This window comes from Melanostigma gelatinosum, assembly GCF_949748355.1.
Source record: "Melanostigma gelatinosum genome assembly, chromosome: 15".
Classification (NCBI taxonomy): Eukaryota; Metazoa; Chordata; class Actinopteri; order Perciformes; family Zoarcidae; genus Melanostigma; species Melanostigma gelatinosum.
The window spans coordinates 21,672,689-21,698,830 of record NC_136648.1 but is presented as its reverse complement, the minus strand read 5'-3'; positions in this window follow the sequence as shown (position 1 = coordinate 21,698,830).

Here is a 26,142-nt window from a genome sequence, read left to right as displayed (position 1 = left end):
ACTGTGATTGGCCTTAATCACTTTTTGATTGTATGTGCTCAATATATTGATTAAGCAATCACTAAAGAAAACAAATGGCACACTGACTGATTGATAAAATAATCATTAGTTGCACATTTTGGCCCACGTGAAAGAAACTACACCCAGTACTCCGTAATTTCCGCAGTGTTACTAATACGATGAATCCATCAACTTCCATCAGTTATTTATGATGCCTTAACAGTCCCACGTAACCACATACATCACTACTCCATCTTTAATTAGCAGTGAATGGCTTGTGTCACAATGACGGAGAAGGGGTTGGGATTATTAATGGGGTGGTGGTGGCGGTAGCTATGGAGCTGTCCACCCCTCCCACCCCCAATGCATCAATTCACCATTCAGCGTCCATTAATGCTGCAGCAGCTCTATGCTAAACTCACTTCTATGAGCTGTCATGCACTTCATGATTGTCAAAAGATGAGGAACAAGCAGGGTTTTTTTGTTGCGATACAGTGCAACAGCAACATTGTATTTAGTTAAAATAAATAATTGTGGCTAAAGCAATTGCTACATCTGTGGGAGTATTATTTGAAGATGCAATTTCTTTCCACAGCTGTCAAGTTACTGTCCTGTATTTACATTTGTTTTGCCGCCCCACTCTCCTTGACAATTGACAATGTCCGCCAGAATTTGTGACCCTGTAACCAAACCGAACCACTGAATATGTATTCAAAATTTCAGCCAGTCCTTTGGTGACTGGCTGAAAAGATGACTTTTTGTTCGGCGATACAAGGAATCGACGGGTTATTCATGTAATATTTACGAGGTGAAATTACGATAGAGGGAGAGCTTTACAAAAGTGTCGACAGCTCAGCCGCGTGTTGCATAAGCCTGTACGTGACCTTACAGACCTTTTTCACCTGAGATTTGAATGACAATTTGGAATCAAAAAGTACTCCGCGATACTTGTAGTCCGGTACAACCCGTAGCCTCTCCCCGGATACAAAAACATCCGGCACTACACTACCAGTTTGTTTTGGTAAAAAACATACACACTGTTTTGGATACGTTTAGTTGTAAACAGCTTTGCTTTAACCATGCAGTTACATGAACCATGGAGTTCGTGAGTTTATTTGCCACTTGTCCCATTTTGGCTGTCTCAGTAGAATAATTGGCTCGAAAGCCGAATTGCATTGGGTGTCGGGCAAAAGAACTGGTATTCAAATGGCAGATTATTTGCTCAGCTACCAACTTCTCTGCAACTTTTGATATTGTTGGCAGGATACTGATGGGTCTGTAATTACAGGTAGAAAGGGGATCTCCATCTTTGAACACTGGAACAACAGCAGCCGACTTCCAAACACTGGGAAACATGCTCTGAGAGATTGAGAGGTTGATGATTTTGCTGATGGGATCTGTTAGTGTTGTATCCATACCAAATACATCCTTTGCTTTGGAAGGTTTAAGAGACCTGATTATTCTTGTGACCTCTGATTGAGTGACATTTCTTATGCTGAAGGTCGGCTCCAATGAATTTACTGTACAGACGTGTGTTTTCTCAGGGGAGAAACATTTAGCAATAGTAGCCACAGAATCAATGAAATAGTGATTGAAAGCTGTTGCTATTTCCGCTGGGTTATTTGACAGCTTTCCATTTATCATTTTCCATTTGTCATCACTGCTGCATCAGCTCAAATCCAATGGGAGCTCCGGCTAAAAGAGTTTTTTCCTCTACTCTCTCAACCCTGTGATTTTCCAAGAACATCAGAATGCGAATCACATTACCTTGTGTATGTGAGAATGATGAATATGTTCTGTGTGTGTGCGTGTGCCAAAGCTCAGTGTGCTTAAATACAATATTCAAATGCTCCCATTACATCAGGGGAATATTAAAAGCTCCTCCGTAACCGCTGCTCCCTGCTTCACCAACTGGTCTGGCTTACATAGACTGAGAACTGGGCTTCATCATCAGACGGGGGGAGATTCCCTTCAGAGCTGCCAGGTGAACTCAAACCCCGGCCCCTCAAGCGAGGATTGATATTTACAGTAATGCATAGGTGCGCCGGCTGGGAGTGATGGACGGGGAACGAGAGCTGAAGTTGACGTTCGGCTGGCGAAAATGCAAAGCCGAGAGAGAGAGAGAGAGAGAAAGAGAGAGAGAGAGGACGTGGTGCATAAAATTATTTAGGAGGGGGAAAAAAGGAAATCGATGCAGTGCCAAGGAGCAATTGCAAAAATGGTATGTGCTATAAGTCTTATTATTTATCATTCTCTGAATTTGTTATCGTAAAATGAGGGTTGTCGGATGACTCATATAATAATAATTAAATTTTTCCAAAATCCAGCCCAAGTTAAAGCTAAAACTACTTCATAACGGATCAATTCAACAATAGTTTCCTGCATTTCTCTGGTGAACATACATTTGACCCAAAGGCCGGATCATACCACAAAGTTGTGTGTGCTTGAAAAACAAGTGCCAGAAAGATTGGTGACGTAGGTACCATCAACAATCTCACTCCCAAATCATTCAAAAAACAGTGCTTGCGGCCTACGCTTCAAACTGTGACGCTTTAGGTGCCCTGCTAGCGCGTCTTGGACGTGTCAGGTAACTGTGTGTGATTACACAAATAGTATCTTTTCAAAATAAACGTCCATGTCCACAGGAAGTTTCTGCTCGTTAAATGCATAGTCCTTTCAAAATAAACTTCCAACATAGGATTAAAACGAGTACACTTGTTATGTAATATGTATACAGAGATAGCTAAGTACATAAGTTGCTGACCATAAGTAAGGTAAATTAAGCTGAACATTACACAGGACATTAACAGGGGTCTCGTGGGTGAAAGTCCTGTGAACATTTGATGACCCATTAAACTCGGCCCTCTTCCCTACATTGGAGTTAATTAAAGGCCTGGTGAGAGTTGGTTGACCACTCACAGGGTTAAAGTGAACTCCTTTTTGCCAGCGAGTCAATGGCAAACCATAACCAACCGCTGACATGTCTTTGTGATGCCTCTTCCACTCCATTAGAATAAGAAGAAAAGCTGTAATGTGATACAATAATAGGCAATACCATACCTTTCTCTGTTTCGGACTCTGGATCTGTATCAAAAATCTACATTATTTAGATGAATTATTAATTGGCCAATGGCACAAATCCACGGGTCGTAGTTCACCAGAGTTGAAACTCACAGCGAGAGAATTGTGCGGATCCGGTTAACCCCACAGTCAAATCTGTTGATCCCAGTAATCCTCCAGAAATGAATTCATTCATGAGGCACAATGGAGCTAATTGATAAATCCATTCGTTCAACTTCATTGCAGTAAAATGAAGAGACAAAATACTCACTACTGTACCACTATTCAGTATATCGCGGCGTGTAACCTACAGTTATCTGTTGACTTAACTGGTATGTTTGGCTGTAAAGTCATAAGCTTTGGATGCTGTACTTGTCTGACATTTGTCAGTACAAAGGGTTGCATGTTTTGTTTTTTTATCCACTTTCCTTATCACTCTCTGCTGTTGCATTGTGGGGCAGGTGATGGCTCATAGCCTGCAGTAAGTGCTGTCAGAGAGACTTAATGTGAGCTACCATCCAAAAGAAATGAACATGATTTGAAATAACATCACGGGAGACAACCCTAGTGAATAGGGTAAGTGATCTAACAAATAGATATCACCATGGTAGTTCATGAGTTAATTACTTACACTAACACGATCATTTTTTGTATTACAAGTTTTCTGAAAATGTTGAAATATGCAAATGCTGCATGATCTGAAATATGTGCTAATTTGCATACATTTTCAGAACAAAATTCTAAACATTGGATAAAGCCAGGTTCAAAATTGTGTTTTCATTTTGTTCAAGGTCCTTTACACAGGGCATTTTAGATATATCTCTGTATCGCACCATAAATAACACATTAGTGTAAACAGCCATAAAAAATACATTTTGGCCATGTTTTAAGGGAATAAAATGTTGTATAAATCTTGGTTATGAATGATATATTAACTAACCCCTCTTTAAAAACCTTCACAATCTAGAGAGGAATGAACTGGAAAGGTTTGGTGAATGTAAGAGCTTCTGAAGCGGGGACTTCTGTTTCAGAGTCTGAGAGAAAACTAATTTTGAGCGACCTTTTAGAGAGATGTTTCGTGAAACAAAAAAATATTTAAATCCTAAAAGACACCAGCATGAAAGTTCCCCAGTCGATTACAAACATTAAAACAATTATTTTTTGTATTTTTAAGTTTTCTGAAATATAATGTTTAAATATGCAAATGGTGCATTATCTAACGCTAACTTTTGGTAGATTTGTATTTTGGATGTTTTCTGAAGGAAGCAAAATAGCCCAAAATCTCCAAAGGAACCAGTGCATGAAAACGGATGTTTTTGCACATAGTGTCTTGCCTTAAACCCTTACTTACATGTGTTTTTATTTTGACTGAGTACAGCTTTACAACACTTGAGAACTTCACGCACAAACTGATAACACAAGCATTGTGTTCACCAAAGTCCTGTGTTCAGCTTATTCAGACGATGTAAGCCGTGGATGAATATTTAGCAGTAATAACACGACCATAAATCTCATCCATGTGTCAAGGCTTTTACACAGGAGAATGCACTCAGCGGGTTATTCATAAGACATCATGTTGATGAACCTGTAATGTATACATCCTTCTAACAAGCACGGGAGCCGTGACACGTTTGCCCAGTGAAACATCTAGTGTTTTCTTAATGACGACACCGACCGTATCTCATGCCCGACAGGCCTGTGCTGTTTTGTACTTTTTTGGGTACACGCTACGATATCTGTCCCGAAATGTGTTGTCTGAGAGCGCGCCGATGTCGCCACATAGCTGCGTCATGTCATATCTCACCCGAGCGTTGCCGTCGCCAGGCTCATAATGTGACGTCTCCCATCATGCAGCGGGTGTCTCAAAGCCTCATTCTGAGGCTTGCTACATTGTTCCTCATCATCAGACGGGGAGAGAAGTATGCTGAGACATGGTGCAATCTAGTGTTTGGAAGCCGGCTTTTCTTTCTTTCTTTTCGCCTTTTGTTAATAATATTACATTCTGAGCACTTTTTTTGACTGGAAATCTGAAATATTCAATTCACCTGTTTGACATAAATAATGTTTTTTTTAAAGACCATGACTTTAGGTGTGTTGCAGCCTTTGCTTTCATCCAATTCCTTTAATTGAATCCTGCAGCCCTCATTCCTAGGGTCATTTTTATCTCTTTTCATCTCATACACTGAATTCTTAAATGGACCTGTAATGCATCTTTCACAGTTTACCCGACAATGAACCAGGCATTTCGTTCAATTTGCCCACATTAGGGTAAACAGCGGGTTTGCAGAAGTCATCCGATGAAAGCTCTCAGAGAGGAAAAGCGTCCGCTCGTTGTGCTGCTGTTTTTTTGAAAGCTGGCATTTGAAGCAACAGCCCATTGTTCATCAATCTTCGGCGAGTAACGCTGACAATGCTCCGACAAGCACCATAAAACATTGGTGACAAATACTGGCCGATCCCACCAAACCTGACAAATGCGTAGCATGGATGAAATGTTTCAACGAGTATCATTTATTCTTGGTGAGAAAAGACAAAACATGCAAAGGTAGAGGGCACATACCGGCCGTACTGACCCATGGTGACGAAGAGCTACTCCTGATGTACATTTTGAGGAAGTTGTATGAGAAAAACCTCTTCGACTGCTTTAAAATATTACACTTTCAAAAAAAAAAAATGGACTTCTTAAATTTTTTTGCATTCTGACTCGGCCAGCCTTCAGTGGGAACAACAGTGGGATGTATGAAATGGGCCTCATGTGCTGCCAGACTCCAGCAATGCAAAAATCTATTTGACTGTGACCACATGGATGAGGAGGAGCTGAGAGACCGGCAATCTGAGCAGCTCCACTGTGACCGTATTAGTAAATTACAGTTATTGTTCTGCTTTTAGGTGATACTGCAGTTGATTGGATGACCTGACAATTTTAGTAAACCAGGAGTGACACAAGAAGGTGGAACGAAATACAAGCGAATGCTGAATAAGATATTTTTGAGGCGAAACAAAATATGACAATTCACTTAATGAGGTGACAACAACCCGTGAGAGGCAAAAGGTTCTAGGACGGAAAAATGGACAACTCGAGACCTGTCAATCACTGTGTAGCCCCGCCCTAAAGCATACCCTGCTTTACTACATGAACATTGTTCTGCCCCCACATTTCTGTGTTGTAGAATGTCATTGCCTTTTCATGCTCGTATTTGTCCCTCCTCTTGCCGTAGTTAGTACCTCGTTGCGGTTAAAAGCGGTTAAAGCATACGCTGTCCTCGAACATAGGAATAGGTCCTTGGCAAAGACTGAGCTACTCGACCTTTTTCTCTCGCTACTCGAGCTACAGATCCCTCTCCCCACACTCATAGAGTGTGACATGATGCCGGATGACCGTTCAGAGATCCCCTCACCAGAGATAGCACATCTTTATCCCCACCTCAAGCCAGTGGTGAATAAAATCCCAGTCATTGATCCTGAGGCAGCCATTCTCCATCTCCTTGGCAGAGACATACTACGTGTACACAAGGTGCGTAAACAGTACAATGGACCCAACAATGCACCATATGCTCAACAACTTGATCTTGGCTGGGTTATTGTTGGAGAAATATGTCTCAGAGGAGCACACAAGCCAAGCAGCATCAATGTCTACAGGACCAATATCCTACCTAATGGACGTACATCTTTCCTTAGTCCATGTGCTAGTGTCATCCATGTCAAAGAGAAAGTTAACAAGAAGACATCAAGTCAGAGTCGTCAAACCTTTGAAGACAGAGCTCCTGGAAGACGATGATCTTGGAAACAAAGTTTTTGACAGGACAAAAGATGAGAAAATGGCGTTATCTATGGAAGATGAAGCCTTCCTTGAAATCATGGACAAAAATGTCTACATGAATGATGCATACAGCTGGGTGGCTCCCTTACCATTACGTTACCCAAGGGCTCGTCTCCCAAATAATAGGGACCAAGCAGTGAAGCGTCTCTATTCTCTGAGTCGAACACTGGAAAGAAAGCCATGAGTGAAAACAGTACTTTGACTTCATGGAAAAGATCTTTGAGTCAGGCCAGGCACAGCTAGCTCCGCCATTGGAGAAGAATCAAGAGTGTCGGTACCTACCTGCATTTGGTGTCTACCACCCTCAGAAGCCAGATCAAATACGTGTGGTGTTTGATTCCATTGCCAAGCACGAAGGCATCTCTCTCAACGACATCCTCTTGAATGGACCAGATTTGAATAACACTCTTCTTGGAGTACTTATCCGTTTCCGCAAGGAGTCGATTGCAGTCACAGCAGACGTTCAGCAGATGTTTCACAGTCTGTGAGGATCACCGTGATTTCCTGAGATTCTTGTGGTTTAAAGGTAAGGACTTCACAAAACCAGTGACAGAGTACCGAATGACAGTACATGTGTTCGGTAACAGCCCCTCACCAGCTGTGGCCATTTATGGCTTAAGAAGCGCAGCGCAAGAAGGACACCAGGAACATGGTACAGATGCTAAGCAGTTCGTCATGAGAAACTTTTATGTGGATGGACTGGCCTCATTTCCCACCGTGGATGAAGCCATCAATGTTCTGAAAAGAACAAGGGAGATGTTAGCCGAGTCAAGCATCAGGCTGCATAAAATAGCATCCAACAGCAGCAGAATCACGAACGCAAGTTCCAGTGTCTGCCGATCCTGAGATGCCAGCAGTTTTCACACCCGCAATGCTGGTCACTCAGAAGACTGACACAGTTTCTGCTCTGTCAGGGAAGATGGATCTCAAGGATCTCTATAACAAGCAGTGGAGGCAAGTCAAAAGCCTTGCTGAAACCTTCTGGAGATGCTGGAAGCAAGAATACTTTGTGACCCTTCAGCCTCGCAAGAAGTGGCAATCCGAAAGACCAAACTTGCAAGTTGGAGATGTGGTACTCCGAAAAGACACTCAAGTCAAGAGAAACGAGTGGCCCACAGGACTTATTGTTGAGACCACTCCAAGCCGTGATGGCAGAGTTCGGAAAGTTAATATCAGGATCATCAGAGACGGTACCCCTAAGGTGTATTCAAGACCCGTCACCGAAGTTGTACTGCTTCTCAGTGAGGGAATATAGTGGTATTATAAAATACCAGGCGGGGAGTGTTCTGCCCCCACATTTCTGTGTTGTAGAATGTCATTGCCTTTTCATGCTCTTATTTGTCCCCCCTCTCTTGCCGTAGTTAGTACCTCGTTGTTTTGGTATTCTAATGAAAGGACACGCTGCACTAATGTTTCACCTCTTCTGTTTGGTAACCTTGAGAGACCTTAGTCTGTGAGTATTTCGTTATGAAGCATGAGAAGATATATTCTATTCTATTTGCTCTGTTAATATAGCATTTGCGTTGTATTAAATGCTAATCGCGGTTAGCATTTCTCCATTAACGGTAATGTTAATATTAGCTTAGAAGCTAGCTAGTCGAACATTCTTTCATGTTGGCTATATGCTGGATTGTTGTTATGTATTCATGTATGTGTATGGACAGTTTGTAAGGCCATATTTCATATTGTGTTTCCACAGTGATGGCCATTAGAAAAAATTTAACTTTTCGGAACCAGGGGTTCTGCCTTGTTCCATTTCAGAAATGCTGGTATCTTCATAGAAGCCTTTATTGTGCCATAAAGAATCATTTCCTCAAATAGACTGTATAGAACTGTATAAGTTGCATTAATTGCTTTAAATGAATCATTAACTAGCTTTCAACACATGTTCTTATATGCAGTTTATTCATCTTATATATGCAACTGTACAACCCTTCTTTCTCTATGATGTAGAAAAACTGTCTCAAATCAACACCCTTTGTACATCAACAACGAACAGGCAGTGTTTTTCCCCAGCGTGGTGATCCTTTATGTTTTCTGAGCGAACTCTGTGACTGTATATGTCGGCACTGATACGATACACAGCTTGATTCATACACAACCACACATAGTCAACATTTGCAGCCTGCAAAGCCTTTAGTGGTTTTATGAAACATGCCGGTGGCACCATACACCTTCCTACGTGGGAGCGCAGGCAACCGGAAAGTGAACCGCAACCAAGCTGCAGCACTTTTGTGAAGCATCCGTCCATCTTAAGAGGTTTTTGTCAAAAAGTAACCCAGCGTAGCACCAGCAGACGTTTCCAGGGAACTGTTTTGGATTTTTATGTTTGGATGCGGAGTTACTTCATTAAGGCTGCAAGAGCTGTGTGATTGGTGAGAATGTGTTTTCAATTCCAGCGGAGAAAGGCTCAGCTATCTCTTCTGTTTCTGTCCCTAGCAGAGCCAATTACGCTGCAAATCGTCCGCGCAGCGCGACCGCCGCTCTATCACAGGACGTAAACCGGCAGCCATTGCGGAAGCCCCCGTCCCCTCTGCACTCTCAGCACTGCTGCTTAACTCCTTGACAAACGGCATCATTCATCACTCGTCCAATATTGAGTTCTGCCGCGGAGCAACCTATGATTGACCCCGGAGAGATGAAATTACAGCTCAATGTAAAGAAACGAGTAACGGCCCAACGCGGTGCATGAATCTGAGCAGCGACATACATTTCCCATCAATCAAACTTCAGTGTCCTCTTTGTGTGTGTGTGTGTGTGCGTGCATTTGTGTCCTCAGAGTCCCATTGTTCAGCCCATTGGTCACATTGCTGGCTTTAAATCACCTCATCAGCTTTAACACACCCTCTGAGAGTTGATTCTCCCATCGGCCCGGTCAAGGAGAAGCGCGCACGCACATTTGATTTGCTCATTACTTCGGTCAAGGAGATGCACACGTACCCTCCGCCGCATGCACGCATGAATCTCGCCTGATCGCTGACACAAAGCTCGCTCTGCTGGCAGCGCCCTTCAGAGGACGCACGCGTCTTCACGTCTTCAACAAGCTGCCCTACGGTGGAGTGTTTGATCGATAGGTAATCCCTGATGGAGACGGCCCCAAAAGAAGGTCACTGGAGCCCAGCCAGATGCCAAGGGGAGGACAGGTAATGATAAACATCCGTCTTTGAGTTCAAGCGGGGCAAACAAGGGGACAGAAAAACCAGCGGGGCTCGATGATGTGTTGTGATGTGCGTTGTGTTTTATAAGCTGCTGCTATCCGATCCTTATTACCTTCTCAGATGGCAAGACCAGCTGTGCCCTGAGTGTTTTCTTTCCGTTCAGTGTTGCTCAGCGTAGGGTTGCAGTCAAATGTTGTCATGCATTGTGTTTCAATGGATCAGTGCATCGTTGTCAGAAAGTGACAAATAAAGCAGCTTCTAGCTTTTTCCTTTCATCTGTATGAAGGCATTAAAGTACAATCGGCATTCAGTCCAGGGCCAAATGATGGTAATAGTCACCGGTATCACCGGCTCCAGCTCCTATCGGCAGTGATTAAACGTGACAACGTGACACCTGTGCAGAGGAGCTAATGCCCACCGGCTCTTTCTTTGTCATCTCGGCCACAAATGATGTCCGTCTCCGTCCAATCTGCCATCAGACATCGTTCCAAATCATTTGCCACCGAGTTTGAAGGAGCGACTGAATAAGTAACCCATTATTTGAAAAACATAATTGTGGGGCTTTCCCATTTTGTGCTGTAAAGCAAGCCAGTAGAGTTCCTTCATTTCTGTCGAGCAATTTCTGTTTTCCATGTAGTAAATAATCAGAATCTGTAAAAAAGGTGTTTTATTGTTTAATGTTGTGAATCCAGCAGATTTTGTTTTCTCCACAAACAATGGGATCAGGTTGAAAATGCTGTACCATTTACTTGTCTTGCGCTGTAAAGCAATTTGATACTGTTCTTCTGTTGTTTTTGACCATTTGAGGGCAAGCAACCAGATCTGGTCCAGACCTTAGGACCCTCATGCTGTTTACTTACTAAAGTAAATTTCATGGAAAACAATCGGATTGGGTCGAACCTTTCTGAACCTCTTCCCATTGTGTGCAGTAAAGCAAATTAGTAGAATACACTAATTTGGGAAAAAGCCAAATTGCCAAATGCCAAATAAATGAGTACAAAACAATTGGATTGGGTCAAACCTTTCTGACCTCTTCCTCATTTGTGCTGTAAAGCAATACAGCAGATTCCATTCACAGTTTAGTGGCAAACAATATAAAAGCCTGCAATGTAGCAATAAGATTAATGAATCAATTACTCTTAAAAGATGACTTCTGTTTTCCATATTTAGTCAACACATTATTCTCACATTGACGCTTGATCGATTAACTGCTGTTATCAATTATGATTGATTTCAATATGGGTAATCACAAATTGATTGGATTGATAAAAGGAAAGGAAATCTAAATGTTAGCTTGCAGTGGCCCCTTTTCATAGATTGTGTTTTGTTAATGTAGATTCAATTAGTTTGAGGAAATGATTACTCGCTGGATAACGGTCACATGTCCAATTTGAATCTCCTGTTGAGTTGAAGATACGACTCACTGCAATTACTAGATGTTGGTGTTTAACAAGTTAGTATTAAAACAGATTATTGTCCTGACTTTTTTCTGTTTATCTTTGGAATGAGTGCAGACCTTAAAGTAAAGAGAAAGGAAATGCCGCATCACCACTGAATGACTCAGGGTTTCACCGAGTCACAGCTGACAATGGCTCCCACTTTCCAATTACATGCGGGGAACTCTATAACACAGAGCAGAGATCACGAGATGGTCACACTCTGCTTCACTGTGCTATGAAACCGGCCAGTGGTGGGGAATTTAATCTATAAGGAGCATTTCAATTTTCCCACCATTAGTTTTCCGGAGATTTTAATTAAGCATAAGCCATTAATCTCCATTTTTGCCCATTCCTCTGCTGTCCCTCTTTACACTCAGTAAAACACACTCACAGCTCAGTCGGTGTGCTGCATGAAAACCAGCATGCAGAGGATATGCAAACAAAATCCTTCGCTGCATTAGTTTCAGTGCACACATCATTTTCTGTCAATATTATGGGCGGTGTGGTTGCACTGCAGTAAATACACTACACCATTGTGATCTGCAAATGCCAGCACAACAGGGTTTCCATTATTCTTCACTCTTTGACAAGACAAAAACAGATGGTTAACAATGATGCAAAGCTGGACTTCTGAATGTTTTTGTCTGCATATCTGGTCGTTCTCATTCTCATTGACATTTGTAAAATGCTATAACTAAGACATTCTACTGAGACACCAGACTGTGGCTAACTTTATATGTTTTGGCTTAGGATAGCATTGTTTTTTCATCATCACTGTTTGTTTATTCAATAGTTTAGCTTTTTGTGACATTTAATCAACCCCATTTCCCACAAGCCCTAGACATTCATGGGTTACACATCACAGCCAAAAATGAAAAATGAATATTTCCTATTCGGGAGATGATTTTGGTTTCCATGCTTCTGCAGTAGATCTAATGTTTCAGATGCCCGTTTAGCTCGAAGTAGGAGAATCCATAAAGATTTCACTGACATCCTTTATTGTAGGTAAATCCAACAACCTCTTCCACCATGCTGGTCTTCCATCTGCTCTGACAGGAGTCTCAGCCCAGATCTTCATTACTGAAGGACAACAATACGTACTGAAAACTTACATAGTTGGAAACTCGCAAAACAAGTGCAGCTGCTGGGAACATTTTATAACCCCATATATTCCTGAGAGATAAAAATCTGGATAAAAATAAATAAATGTATAAGCAGGAAGGGAAGATGACCCCATCTTATAGCTCACTATACCGTAAATATGTTAAACTTACCATATTAAGTGCTGTCAAACTGATGCGCTGCAGATGAAGGTTTCTTTGAGTCCTCTTAAATAAATGTGCATCGAACTTGTATTGAATTAGTATTTTGTGCGTTGTGAAGCCTCGCTCCTCTTTGTAACAATAGCAGGACGCCGTCTCGTGAATAATGCGCATCCCGTCCCCACCGAGCCTTCGCAATACTGATGTTTTTTCCAATTATCTCACAAACTGTAATTCTCCGGTGCTGCAGTTCGGGCTGGAAGTTATTAAAAAAAGAAAAAACATGTTGGACGGTTTGATTCAGAGGCTTTATTTTCTCATTCTGGGCCAGCAACAGAGTTTAATATCATATTGCCCTCAATCTTCTCTCTCATAAAAAATCAATACCATGCTTCTTTTTCTGCTTTTTTCCGCCACGCTTTTAATTCTTTCTCTGTCGCAACCTCTTGCTGCTCCTCTACATCCTGTTGTCCTCTTTCCGGCTGTGTAGACGGGGACTAATGTCCACGGCACTTCAATGGGAACTACTCTCTCTCTGCGGTGTAATCACACCAGCTGACCCCTTCTTCCTATCTCCTGCCTGAGTAATGGCGTCCAGCCTGAGCTCTCTGGTGACCTGTGGGGCCCCCTCGGCCCTCCCTTTCCCTTCCGCCTCGCGCTCTCTCTCGGTGGCCAATTAAAAAGCAGAGACAGCAGTGACAGCGGGCCCCCGCTGGCGCGAGTGATTGGACGAGCCCCGGCCTGCTCCCAGCACCTCGTTGCGAGTCGGAGGCTCGTCCGTCTCCTTTGATCCCCACCGACTTCCCCGAGTCCAATAAATCATTTTCTCGGCGAGCGGGGGCCTCTTTGACCGAGGCAATCAAGAAATTCCACTTTATCTGCCGCCGATATGAAAGCCAGCTTTGCCGTTAAACATTAAACGGTGATTTTGAGATGACCCCGGGATAGGGCCGGGCCGTGTGGTGAGCAGATGTGATTCATTGTGTGTGTGTGTGTGTGTGTGTGTGTGTGTGTGTGTGTGTGTGTGTGTGTGTGTGTGTGAGAGAGAGAGAGACACACACAGGACAGTGCAATCACACAGAGGGAAACACATCCAGCCACACCTGCTCCACTGAGATTAGTTGTCATTTTACAGCATTTTAAGGGAATTGTAGATTGCACCCCTCCCAATACGTAGAGCAATGCTGGAAGTATCCACAACAGTAAAGTGTCTTGAGATCCAACAGAGGTGAGCAGCTGGCCCAGGAAGAGCAGCCCCGTTCCTGCCGTGTCCTCCTAGAGGCCTCGGTCACTTCACCTTCCTCTTGAGGGGACCAAGGAAGGAGATGACAGTCATGGTGGATTCCTGATAATAACTTGCATGTGATGGATATGAGGGGCTGTGCTCCAACATGTCATTCCTGATATTTGGTGGAGAAGATGTCGTAGCATTTGTATTCTTAACCAAACTATGAACCGAAGGCATGCTAGCCATGTATATACATTGGGTGTTGGGGGAGGGGGGACTTTAAAGGGGACTTATCATGCTCATTTTCAAGTTCATCCTTGTGTTTTGTGTTTCTATTACATGTAAAACATGTTTACATGCTTTAATGTTCAGATATTATTTTTCATCAGACTGGCTGTCTATACCTGTAATCAGCATCTTTTGAGAAATGTAACTCTTAAAATAAAGTACTTCATTTTGGAAAAATTTGTTCAACTGAATCATCCTGCAGCTTTAAATTCTGTTTATTCAGGTGTAAAGTGACGCCACTAAAAACCCACAATGTTATATTCTTATCTTCTAATTAGAGAAATGAGTGTGCATGGACTTTATCTGTGGTTATTAAACCACTTCTTTCAGCTCTATTCCTCTCTGGTAACATCATTGTTGGACAGGGAATTAACTTGTTAACCGCTTTTAATAATTGCCATCCTCTGAACATATGAGTCATTCTGGTTTTAAACTGTCCATGGAAAGAGTTGACTTATAAGAGTCTGTCCATTCTTTGTTAAAGACTCTGGTCTCTGACTTTTCTCTTTTTCAGGCATGAAAACACTTCTCTGACTCACGTCCTCTCCGACTACCCTGAGAAATTCTGTGTCTTGTCCTTGAGGCGAAGAGGACTGCTATTTGTGTGCAATGACGGATTGTCTCATCATCCGTCCATGTAAAGCCCAATCTCATGAATTTCTTGTGAGAAAAATAGGCTGATTTTCATGATCTACATGTATTTTCTACTGTTTGAATGTGTTTGTATCTGGTGTCGGAAAATAGTGAAACATGCCCTCATTGGCATTTGAGTCCAGGCAACAAATCCTCTCATTTGAGATGGTGGACCAGTCAATGTTGAGCCCTTTAGCTTACAAAGAAACTGAAAGACATAATTGAGCAATTTGAATCTATTTTTTTGAATTTTCTGTCGATACATTTATTAGCTGGTCCTTTCAGCTGCGAGTACCTCTATGCTATAGCCAAAGATCATTTGGGGTTTTATTTGTCCAGGTTTGGAGATGAAGGCTTGGAAATATTTTAACACGTCTGGTGATGTGAATCAATCAGAGTAGACTTCATTTTTTTTTTTTGTGTGTGTTAAGGCCACTACACAGGGAGAAATCGCCCCCCCCCCCCTTGCAGCCATGCTGTCTCAATCGCCTCCAAAACACAACAGCAGGTTAAAGTAAAAATCGAATGGATTTATTATCCAAGAAACTACTACTAATAACAAAACAAACTTATATATAAAAAGAATGAATGAATGAATGAATTTTATTTATATAGCGCTTTTCACAGACAGTACTATCACAAAGTGCTAAACAGAGCAGACATTTAAAAGCATAAAAACACAATGTGACCCTAGGGTCAATAAATTATATACACAGAGAAAAGTAAAAAATAAAATAAAAAATAATAAAAAATAAAATAAAAATGTAAAACATATTTTAAGAGCAGGTCTAGGACATGGCTTTACTTTTACACAAACGCCAGCCTAAACAGGTGGGTTTTGACCTGGCTTTTAAAAGTATCCACAGTATCTGCGAGGCGCAGAGTGGCAGGCAGAGCATTCCAGAGCCTCGGGGCCACTGCCTCAAAGGCTCGGTCACCACGGCTCTTAAATCGTGTGCGTGGGACTGACAGAAGACCTAGAGCGTTTGACCTGAGAGTGCGGGCGGGTGAATAGGGGCGAAGTAGATCAGCTACATAAGTCGGAGCCTGACCGTGAAGTGCTCTGTAAGTGATGGTGAGAATTTTGAAGTGTATCCGAGATGCTACAGGAAGCCAGTGGAGAGATCGGAGTACGGGGGTGATGTGAGACCGTCGATTTGTCCTGGTGAGCAATCTGGCGGCAGCGTTTTGTGAAAAGTGAGTTGCAGTAGTCAATGCGTGAAGAGATAAATGTGTGTATGATCATCTCTAATTCAGGTGTTGATACTACAGATCTCAGTTTACTGATATTTCTTAGATGGAAGAAACGTGATCTGGACAGCTGCTTAACATGAGGGTCAAACGACATGGATCGATCAAAGAAAATCCCAAGATTGCGCAGGTTGCAATGGGCAGCAGATGAGACTGGACTAATAATCTGCCTGATCATGGGGACAAACTCCTCTGGAGCAATAACTAGGACCTCCGTCTTAGAGTCGTTGAGTTGCAGGCAGTTTTCTGCCGTCCAGTCTATGATGGCATTGACACAATCCAGTCCAAAATCAAATGTGAGATCCAATCCGAGCCACCCAGAAGGCTGGTCTGCCTCCTCGGTGGCCAGCAGAAGATCTGAAATCCCCAGAGTTTCAAACCCTTTGTCCCCTCAAGTTGCATTCCTCAGCTCATCGATCAGCTCACTGATTGGCTGAAGTCCAACAAGCCCCACCCTGGGCCTATGCCCCATTGTCCTAAACTTCACACCTCTCCCTGCCACTTTCACACCACCCCCGCTCCAGCACATTCCTCAAACCCCCTCTCACAGACACTTAATGCATGAAATAATAAAACCGTTTTATTTCATTTTCACACATTCACACAGACTGGGTCAAAGTATATTTGTACAATTGATTAAAATATAAACAAATTAAATAAAGTGAAAATGTAAATAATTTGAACGCTAAACTAAACTACCTGCATGGTTAGAGACCACGAGAAGAATATATTTGTTCTTCATTTGAGTGAACTTAGCCTTTAAAATCCCAGGCGACGCTGTAATTTGAGGTTTAACAACTTTATCCATGTGCTGCATGTCGTAGTATCTGTAGTGTGTCTAATGAGAAATCACTGATGGGAAAGGCAGATAATTAAAAATGCTGCGATAACTTTATCATTAGGAATTTGAATTTATCCCCAGCAGTTCAGTTCATGTGAACCAATACAGAGGCAGTGTTTCTCATAAATAAACATTTATAGTAAATGCCCCAAAGAGCACATTTGATGCTATGCAACTGTACAGGAAAATGGAAAAGTGAATTTCAATTAACTAATTATTACAGATTGTTAGCGTTATGGTTGCTTTTTCTTTTCCTGTAACTAGATGCCACAAAGAGAGGACTGTTAGAGGATGAAACGTCTCTAACAGCAGCTCCAGTGACCCAGCTTTCAATGAGTCTTGGCTGGAATGAAAACTGACCTCCAGGAACCTGTGATGCTGTGACGAAACTTTTCACGGCCGTCGGTGGACGATTATTCCGTGGCCTTTTATTGGGCATCGACCTCACGTTCACACATGTATCGTTGAAAAATAGACTTGAAGCTCCAAGTCCCGGTGACGCCAGTGAGACGGAGCTGTGACGCAGCCATCTGTATAAACTGAGAGCGTATCTGCTTCACAGAAAAACCGAGACACTTGCAGTCCAGACGGAGGGTAATTATTCATATTTGTGTGGCGGCACATTCAGGGACATGTGTTGCACACTAGCTCAGGCTCTGAATGCTGTAGTATGGCACTGGTCAATGCTGTGCACCGTTTTTTTTTTTTTTAACTTTTCCAAAAATATCTTTCAAAAGACAAAACATTTTTTTCTTCCAGGACATATTTATATTTCAAAGAGCCTCTGATGGAAGAGCACATTGTGTGAAAACCGAGCAACAAACCCCATCGCTTCAGACCGCCGAGAGCCGGAGTCACGACCAGCGCAAACACTACTCTCTGCTCTCTCCCTTCAAACAGGGGTTCCATGACCTCTCCATCCGTCACACTGAATTTACCATGCACACACACACACACACACACACACACACACACACACACACACACACACACACACAGCCTTTATCCACACACTTCAACGTTGATTACTAAGCACAGATGAATGCACATTTGCACACAAGCATTTATGAGCCACATTTGCCCCCACCGGTGTTTACAGATGTAAACACATGTACACAACACACACATTCCCCCGCGCACCCAAACATGTGCGCTACATCAGCCGCCCCCCCCCCATGCTTGGATCCCTCCCAGTCAATAGCAGCAAATCCCCCTCACAGCTTTTAATCAGATGGCCAACTATTGGAGCTTAGCTAATGAATGTTCTGGGATAATATAATCTCAATAATCTCTATTAAGCCTCTAATTGAACCATATGCTGAATGTGATGTATGACTCCATCAGGAGCTGATGTCTCCCTTTTATGCGATGCCGTTAGTGACCTTGACTGGCTTAGCGTGTCATTGTCGAGGCGAGGGTCCAATCCCGTTAAAGCTATTCAGCGGAGCTGGCACGTCGCTGCCGACTGCAGCATCAGCGGAGGCGCCAAGTTGAAAATGACACGTCAAACTTGGACCAACTTCCGATACCCAGCGAGTACAGAGCAGAGTGGGTGGTGGGTCTTAAACACAGCACATAGTGTGATTAACCTGCACATGCCGGAGGCCTTTTTTGACCGATTCATTCTATAATTAGGTTTTATTAAATCAACTTCAATGTTACCTTCCAGTAAAATGTTGTAAAATAAAGGAACTCTGTCGACTTTACAAAACTGCAAACTTTTATCCAAAGCAACTTACTTGACTTGCTCCAACGCATACATATTAGGAGGTTGAGGACACTGTGTCCATGTTGTCATCTGTCATTGCATTCTGACCAACTGTTAACAAAGATGAAGAAATTCAATTCATCATATGAGAGATTGGATTGGAGAAGCTGGAATTTAGGAAATGTTTGGCTTATTTGATCAATTCAAGTGCATGGGTTTGGTTTCCTGAAGATGATTCAGTTGAACTCATCCAGAACTGAGACTGAGATAATGATCTATTTTTACATCCCGAACCAACAGAACGTCAAGGAAAAACATAAGTTTTCGGATTATAACAACAGAATAAATATGCTTTCTCTTCCTCTTGGACTACACGCTGGCCCGACAACCAGCACGAGAGGCTAAAGGCCCGGGCAGCTCTGTGTGGAGTGCTGGAGACAGCCTCGTGTATTCTATATTATCGAACATTTCCTTTGACATAGGAGACGTGTTTCTTTAATAGTCCACATCCTTCCTGTGGCCGAGCTTTGCTTTCTAGTTGTGGAGCTGCTCTGAGCTACTTTTCCGCTGCACACATCTCAAGTATCTGCCTGTATTTCTTCCCTTAACTGCTTTATTATTTATACATGTTGATTGAGGTCAGAAGTCTCATTGCTAATTCACCCTTTAAAGATAGCATGTGCTCACACACACTGGGGAGGATCTCCCTAGAATTTCATTTCACGATATTCATGCCGCCGGATTGAAAATCAGAGTTGTTGTTTTTTGTGTTGTCATTTGTGATGTCGGATTCACATGAAGCACCCTCTCAAAAGAAACCTCGAGTCATTTCAAAGGCACACGTTGAGTTAGTTAGCCAGAACGAGGGGCAAAAGGAGAGGGGGGGGGGGGTGTTAGCCCTCATTTTGAATGTTTTCTCATGAATTAAATATGTAATCAGGCATGCAAACCAAGCCAGACTAATTTGGGAGTTTGAACTTGGCTGAAACCGGAGGCATTAAAACCAAGTAAGAATGCCTCTTCAACGAACACATTTGCATGATTTGAGGCTCGCTTGTTGAGGGAACAAATTTATTTTCCTTCACTTGACTTTCAGTTGAGTAAAATGTTTCCCTGTAACAACAGAAGAGGCTGACAGACTATGTGCTGATGTTCCATTTTCAACAGGGTTTATGATGAACACAAACCTCTGCTGCGTTGAAATGTGACTGTAAAGCTGTACTAGTATGTAACATACTAATAATGCTGTATTAGGAAGTGTGGTTGCATACAATGCCATTTCCCTTTCGCCCCCCAAGAGTTGTTGACCTGTGGGTCCAAAAGGTTGCCTGTCAAATATTCACTCTCCTTTCAGGTCTAACTTTGGTCTCCACCGACTGCTGAGATAAGTAGGCTCCTTTGCCACTAGCAACCAGCTAGCTACCAACTTTGTCCATCTGCCGTTTGGTGCTAAACTGGTAGCATAGTGGGCATGTAGTGGGTTAATCAGGGCCGTCGCCGGCCTTTGCTGTAAATGGCGTTGATGAGAGTGGTGTGACTAAACTATATAGTACATGTGCTGTAAGACAATGAGCTTGGTAGAGCACTACATAACACCAATGAAAGTAGGAGATCTCTTCTGTTCAGGTTCCTAACATATGTAACAGTGAGTGAATGGGCAGGAAGGCCATCATGGCGTCTTCCCAGATGTTCTCCGCAAAGCCGACAGACTGATTCGGCAGCCTGATAGGTTTTTAATGAGCGCATCCGGGCCGTTCCACTTCATCCCACTCTGAGGCGACCCACTCGATCTGAAGGAAATGAGGCCGATGTTCGGCCTTAAAATGTATTCCAGGGGGCGAACGAGTATCTTACTGATGGGACCAGGTGAGGCAGTGATCTGGTCCTTCCCATGGTTGGCAAATTCTCTGCCCGCCATGCGTGATGTAAAACAGCATGAATATAAAGGAATGCTATACTCTCTCCTCCTTATGGAACTCACTCCCGCACCAAAGAGGACTGACTGAATGCTTGCGCACGCACCGAGCACCTGAATAATAATGTGGGTCAGGAAAGTATACAATTGGTATGTTTCTGCAGCATAACCTGTTTAAGGCTTTAGGCAGGTTGTGTGTGTGTGAGAGAGAGAGAGAGAGAGAGAGAGGATGGGTGGTGGTGGTTCAATCTCCTTCAGTGGCAACAGTAGAAAATCAATGGTGGAAGGGGGTTTGGATGACAGATCCAATGACTCTGGATGATTTAGTTCAATACGCAGATCAATGCCGCAACTGATAATCATTGCGTTTCTCGCCACTAAACGTCTTTCCCAATCATCGTCAGGAAGTGGAGGAAAGGCAGGAGATTAGGTGACGGAGGGAGACTCACAGGCAGTCATCCGACGTCGTAGTGCGTGGATAAGGCATGAATAATGCACCGCTCAAGCGCTCAGAGAGTTTGGTGTTCCTTAATGTTGCTTCTTCCAGCGTCTGACAGGGTCCTGGATGACACGTTTTGGACCTCAACATCACTTATGCACGACTCAAAAGTAACAATGGACTGCATTCTCAACCGCAGGAAAACAGTAAACATGGCTGGATGGCATTGTTTGTCTTTTCTGCACAGAGAATGTGTTTGCTGCTTTGCATCGACGGCGGTTCACTCATTGGGGATGGCTGGGAGGATTGGCTGGTGTGAAAGAGCAAAACCTTGAGACGGTTCAAAGGGAAAAGACAAAAGGAAAGTATCTGGAAAGTGTAGTTCGGCAGACTGCTCTAATGAACTGTTTGCAGCTTTATACTAAAAGTCAACTATAATTCGTATACAACCCATGTGAGCTAGGATGGATGATGTATTATAAAAAGTGGCAAAGTCTGCAGTGTGTCCTTTGTCAAACCAGGAGTCACCGTTGACTTATTTGTCACTCAACATCCGTAGCTAATACAGTTATTTCAACCCAAATGTTGACTTATTTGTCACGTAGACTTCTGTATTTTGCTCATCCCACCCAACACCACAGGGGCTTGGGTGAGCAGACTAACTGCTTGTGCTGTTGATCATTCGTAGGAAAACATAACAAACTCACCATGCCAACAAAGACATTAAAAGTTATCTTGGTATACACTGAGTAGAACATCTCTGTTTTTATCATCTCTTTGTATACATTGTCATCGAAGGGGTATGCAAGTGGATTCCATCCTAATGTGGGGGTCCAGCAGTTAGAAAAGATTAAAATAAAATGGCTGTGTGTTTATTTGTCAGATCTGAAAACCTGTGACGATTGTCATCACGATAATCTAAGCGCGACATTCTAAAACTTGAACTTTCCTGGCAGTTGCACGTTGCAGCTTTCAGTGACAAAGACAAAGTGTTCATTTTGCAAATATGTTGTGCTTGACCTTCCCGAAACTATTTCCTGGCGGGAAAGACGGACCACTCCCTCAGGCGATTGTCCAAAGACAAACTCGTTAATGAGACAGACATGTTTCTACACAACTCAACAGCTTACTCCATAAGAATGTCCGGAAGCAGCTTAAAATTTTTTTTAAAATCCTCAGTGGATTAAATAAGAAGGAAATCTGTTTTTTTCTTCTGTGCAGTGGTAAAAAGGGTTTTAAGGGTTTGATGTACAAAGAGAAAGGGAGACGGGGGAGAGAAAGAAGGAGTTTGCACCGCCTTTCATGTCATTCCCTCCCAACTCTTTTGCCTTGAACAAGCCACTGAAGCCGGGCACATCTCCAAGGTTTCACCGCTGCAGATTGGAGCGGCGGTTAGGGCTGTTGTTTCATCTTCTTTTTTTACCCAGAGGCGCTCTTTCTAATGACTTTTCTGTTTTTGTGGCCAATCTCTTGGATAATAAGTTCAGAGAGCTCAGTTTACCAGCTGCTGGCAGCGCTGATTTATAGGTCAGTGCCATTAAAAAAGACATGTGCATTGACAGTACAGCCACCTTCAATTGGAGTTGCTTTATCAAAGAATAGGGATGGGTTGCTGCTGAAACCATTACAATAATGAATAGGGTCATCCTCATGAAGATGATAGAGAACCATCTGCAGTAATGGATTCATTGTTTCAGACATTTATAAAGCAATAATATCAAACTTGATCTGGTTCCAGTGTCTTCAATCTGAGCATTTGCAGCTTCTAATGTTTAACTGAAGACATGTGAGTCTTGGTCAAATAGATGTGTGTCTTTCGGACAAATCAAGCAATGTGACGATGCCAACTTGGGCTCCGGGAACCTCTGATGGTCATTTTTCACTTTTCAACATTTTACAAAGTAGATGTTTTTAAGTTCAGTTCAGCAAAATTATGAAAATGATATACATTTTTTTCTCACCACTGGTCATATCTAGCGATACAGTCTCCATAGAGTTAGGAAAACGGTGAAAGATACCATAACAGATTCTCAGAGTCCAACAGTCTAAATACATGACATGGCCTTTGATGTTATGGTGATGTGGTCTGGTTAGCGGTTGGCATCAGTGTTGGATCCCTGCAGCAACATGGTGGAAAGCCCAAAACCTTAAGATTGGAGGCTATTGGGGACAGTACGGAAATTATTATCTTATCTCATTTATCTCATTTTGATTAGTCCCTCCCCTTGACAAAATGCAAAACCAACAAAACATCAGAAAGAGGAGAAAATAAACACTTGTTTGAGTTAGTGTGTTTTGGATCGGCAGCTGGAGACTGAGAGGTTAACTCTTTGCTGCTGCTGTCAGTAAATGGTTAAAGTCACTGCTCAAACAGTCAATATGTTTTATTGCATACTGCTCGAAGTGCATCATATTATATTGAAACTTTGCGTCACACATTTAACTTTACTTTAGTTTAGCTCTCTGTTACAGCACTTTTATACTGTTTTTCTCCCTTTAAAGGGGTTTGTTTCTGAAGCGAAGTTCAGAGAGGACAGAAGGTGTCCTCTGCTGTCCAGACTGTAAAGCCCCCTGAGGCAAATTTGTGCTGTTCAGCCAAATAAATAAAATTGACTTGACTTGGCTTGACTGACTCTAATGACCCCACAAAGCAATATAAAAAATAACGTGAAATCGATGGTCACGAACCAAAATGCATCTACCGATGCACTGTGAGCTGGATGGAAACTGTTCACAGTCAGGTCCGTAGATCATCCAGAGAACAGAAGTTGCTGGTATGTTTTGTATAAATTGGTCTTTTTTTAATTATGTGGGCTTTACAAACTAAATTCCATTCATCTCGACAGTACTGATGTCAGACAGAAACGTAAGCGATGGATATCCAAAAAAAAACAGATAAAAACAACTTCAATACTATCTGCATTGTTAGATATCAATGGTGGCAGGAAAAGGGATCCACAATTATTTGTGACAGGTTCAAGTCATTGGAAAAGTTGTAATCATAAGCTGTAGCATGGGAGACCATGTTACCCACTTTTTATTGTCACGTGTGGTTTGATGAAGTCTTTATTAAATGATGAGCCTCGTTCAATTTATATGACAACATTGTCATTTTGCAGAAAACTGGTTCGTTCATTTATGGAATAATTAGATCCGTTATATTGTTGATTTGACTGAAACCTATAATCTGACAGGAGTTAACCTTCGGCGGAAAGTGAAGCCAATGCTTCATGTGTTGAAGCTGCATTCTCTCTAATGTCCACCAGGGGGCGACTCCTCTGGTTGTATAGAAGTCTATGAGAAAATGACTCTACTTCTCTCTTGATTTATTACCTCAGTAAACATTGGAAACATGAGTTTATGGTTTCAATCTCTAGTTTCAAGTCTTCTTCAATACAGCATGATGTTCATTTAGTACATTATGGTCCATTTAGAGTCAGATAGACCAGGGATTCCCAAAGTGTGGTGCAGCTCGCGCACCCCTGCCGCCAGACTGTCTTTTTCGTACACTAGCTAGCCTAGCTTGTGCAGCTAACTTCATTCATTCAGCAACATTCATGCAAATATGCTAAACTGGCTGAAACTGTCAGGTGGGACATCTGAAGCTATCAGTTCTAAAAGAAGAGAGAGAGAGAGACGAGAGGAACGGAGAGGTGCGTTGGGGAGAGACCGGGAGAAGAAGTCGAACGGGAGTCAGAGAAAGATGAGACTGAGGAAGGAGGAAGGGATAGCACAGACAAATCGGGAGCACGATAGGCCCATCGCGGAGTCAAGGTAAAAAAGAGGAAACGAGAGTGAGCATCAGACTGGGAAAAACAAGAGGAAATATGATGAAAAGTATCTGTGTCTGGGCTTCACTTGGATTGCCAATGCAGATTGCCCAATGCCAGTGCGTGGTGTGCAGTGAGGTTCTGGCTAACAGTCTGAAGCTCTTATTTACGTCGCCACCTGAACACCAAGCATGCCAGTGCAAGTCAAAAGCCCCTTACATTGTTTATTTCGAAATCGGAGGAGTTACAAAACAGCCAAAAACAACTGGAGTCTCATTCATGTGTTGGGTCTATAAAACACGCACTACGGGCTTCATATCTGGTTACAGAATAACAAGAAATTACATTACATGTTTCCTCTCGCGCACCACACTTTGGGAATCCCTGGCCTAAAAAATGTCTTATTCAGCATTGGGCTGTACTTAGCTCCTCCCTCTTTCAGCACTTCTGGTTAAAAAAAGACACGGTGACCCCCAAAAACCAAGATGGCAACTGCCAAAAAAAGAAAAAGGGGGGACTCCTAAAACCAAGATTCATACAGTTGGTGCAACACGACAGGTCAGTCCACTCAGTCAGTGTGGGTAAAGAACCGGCCGCAGAGCAGCAGAACTCGCATCAGTTCAGCTCATCGACGGCTCCAACAAACCATATTAGTGCACACACAGAGATACCACGGTACTGTCCCTCCGTCAATCAATGATCAATTACTCCGGTTCCACATTGGACGGGAACGCCTTTCTGATCCAGCATAGGTATACTGCTTAAAGATGTTTCACCACCACATACATATAAATACTGGACATAAAAACATCATGTGGGCCAATCAATACCTGTAGATTGGCTGGTGAGCGGTTCGTAAAAGGCAGAACACAGAAGCTTTGAAGTAAACACACACAGAGGAGGTTGAACTTTTATACTCTGCTGTGCTTTCTGTCTGGATTCTTTTCATGCCAGTGCCTGAAAACACACAATATATTCTAATACAAGCCATAATAACATATGACAATATATTTTGTAGAATACTCGTCTCGTATGGAATCTCAAGCATTAAATATGACATTTATTACTTATTCATGATTGAATAAATAATCCTATGACTAAATTGCCAAATACAAACACTGTGTGCCTGACTAACTTAAGAACATACCGACCAGCAGAAACAGCCAATCTCTGCATGACATGATGTTCTCCCACACAACACACCGTTTCTTTAACCGGGTCACAAGCAACCACAACAACTCTGAAAACCAACTGACAAAAACACTTGACCGAAAGGTCCTCACCATTGCCATGTAGTGCATAAGCACAATTTAATAATACAATTCTGACA